Below are 2,632 nucleotides of genomic sequence, written 5' to 3' on the forward strand. Positions count from 1 at the left end.
AATTCTTGAAATCACATGCCTCTAAAAATAAAAAACAAAGCCGAATATAAGAACGAATAAGTCTAATAAATTAATACACCCAAAAGATCACAATATACACCTTACTTTGAATTGAAATGCACCCGAATTTCAAAATGCAAAAAATATAAAACTTACAATAAATTTATTTAGCTTCATTTTGGCTTTAGAGGGACACGTCTTGTGATAGGGGTCAAGTATATAAAATTTTTTCCTTCTTACATCAGCCACCCACATCCACCAATGATCTGAATAGCAAACAGGTGAAAAAATCTAAAACATCTCCACATTAAACAGTGTTTTAGTTTAATTCATAGGTAACCAAAGAATTGTGATAAGAAGTTTTAGGAATGAAAACTTACATATGGATGTGATGCTAATTTTTTCTGGTCCAAAAAAGGGTATAAATGATGGGTAGTCTTCGACATTAAATGGCTTTTTAGATTTCGGCTGTAAGAACTCCCCAATATGTGAAGTAGCTTTTAAAGATGCAAAGTGAACTCTTGACAACACCAATGGTTATTGGGCGTTCAGTGTGCAAAGTTCATCATACTCATCAGTAGTGTCATCCGCGTATGTCCTGATACGTGTGGCCCAGAGGTAGCATTTTTCTTTCATTTTGGCCGACATTAAATTTCTTCTCGCAGAAGTTTCAAATTTGTCAAAAATCTGGCCCACGGTCTGCTTTTCAGTTGGCGGATTTCGACCTTTTAGAAAATCTGATGTTTTTTTCTCTACTCTTTGCAATCTTTTTCACCAGCACATCTAATTCTTCCATTAGTATTGTGGTTTCCAAACTTTTTTCCACTTGAGCTTCTGGTTGTCCCAACCCTTCTTGGGTCTGTGTTTCTTCTTGGCTTGAATCAATCAAGCCAAGGCTGAATGATGGCAACGATAATTCTTTAGGTACATAAGACGTTGTCCGGGCCATCATCAATCATGCAGTAGCAGTGGCTTCAGGGGTTGGATCACTGCGTGTTGACATATATCATACTATAAGAATAAGAATAAACGAATGACATCGAAAATCAATTTCTATTGTCATGAACTTACATTTTAGATAGAGCTGGTGGCATTGTTAGTGTGCTTTCATAAACCATTTGGGGTTTTGGAGTGCTGCAGGATTAGAGAAAATGAATTAAATTATAAAAAATCAATTACAGCTCAATTTTCATGATATATACCCAAATAAGATAACAATATACCCAAACAATAATGAAAAGCACCCGAATATTTTTACTCACCTCTCTGTTGGGGGGGGGGGAGGGGACGGTTCTAATGGTGGCACAAGGGTTGCTAATGTTGTCTGGGATGAAGGAAGGCATAGTTGAATTGGAACTTTAAAGAAGAAAAAAAATAAAATGTTAAGCTCTTTTAAAATAGATGATTAAAAGGTTGAAATTTAGTTATAAAATTTACATATTAAGCGGTTGAGAGGATAGTCGAAAAACGATGATCTGTTGTTGAACCTGAAATATACCCAAATAAGATAATAATGCACCCAAATAATAACCAAATATACCCGGAAAGGCTTTTTTTTAGAACTTACGTAGTTGCAGATTTTTGTTTTTTTCCTGTCTTTTTTTTTTGAATAAAACATTAAAGTGTTCTTTGTTCTAAAATAAATATATACATAATTAGAAGAATTTAGTAAAAAAAGAATTTAGAAAATAGTATAAGAAAAAGAAATTACATGAAATTCGAAGGTTTGTTTACATTGCTTTTCTCCGTTTGTCCTTGAAACAAAGGATCAGTCTCGGTTGCTAAGCTCACCTCCGGTATTCTAAGTATAGAATAAATATCATTCAGTAAATAATACTATTTAGTTAAATCAGGATATCAAAATTCTATCAATTAAAGGAAGAAAAATAATCAGCAACCAAAACACCTTAAAAAAGGTAATATGCACCCAAATTCAACATACCCTTGCTGATGTTGTCTTAAAAATCTTTCTATTGTTTCAGTTTCAATTTCAGTTCTGACGGTACATTTGAAAAGCACATGTTAACAAAATATAGTTTTGATTATAGAATTTAAGATAGGTTTAGAAAGTATCTTACCCTTCGTAGGAATGAATTTCTTCTTCTGAAGACGAATCCTCAATTATGTGCTTTCTTTTTTTGGATTGCGTCCTGAAAATAAAAAAATTATGAATCAGACAAATACAACAATATTGATGATGAGATACTGTCGAAGGCATTGCATACTTTTTGGCGGTAGTGTGAATTTTTTTGTTTGATTTTTGTTTTTTAACTGGCAAGGATGTTTCACTCCTGAAATTAAATGAGAAATCCTCTGTTAATACATTAAATTTTGATAGATGCAGGAAAAAAAGTGATGATAACTTCAGAATCTTACTCATCAGTGGATTCACTTTTGCTTTCTGAACTAGAATCCTCTAAAATCTGCTTCCTCTTTCTGGAGTCTATTCTGGAAAGCAAACAATTATTAGGGAAGAACTCTATAAAACTCACAAAATGCATCCAAAAATATTACTTACTTTTCGGCCGCCCTTTTGGGTTGTTTTCTCTTAGGTTCCTCTGAGTCTTCTTCCGACTCAGACTCAAAAGAAACATCAACATCAGTTTTTGATGAATCACTCTCAAACGAAGAA

The sequence above is a fragment of the Arachis stenosperma genome, chromosome 10 (genome assembly GCF_014773155.1).
Source record: "Arachis stenosperma cultivar V10309 chromosome 10, arast.V10309.gnm1.PFL2, whole genome shotgun sequence".
NCBI classification, from domain to species: Eukaryota; Viridiplantae; Streptophyta; class Magnoliopsida; order Fabales; family Fabaceae; genus Arachis; species Arachis stenosperma.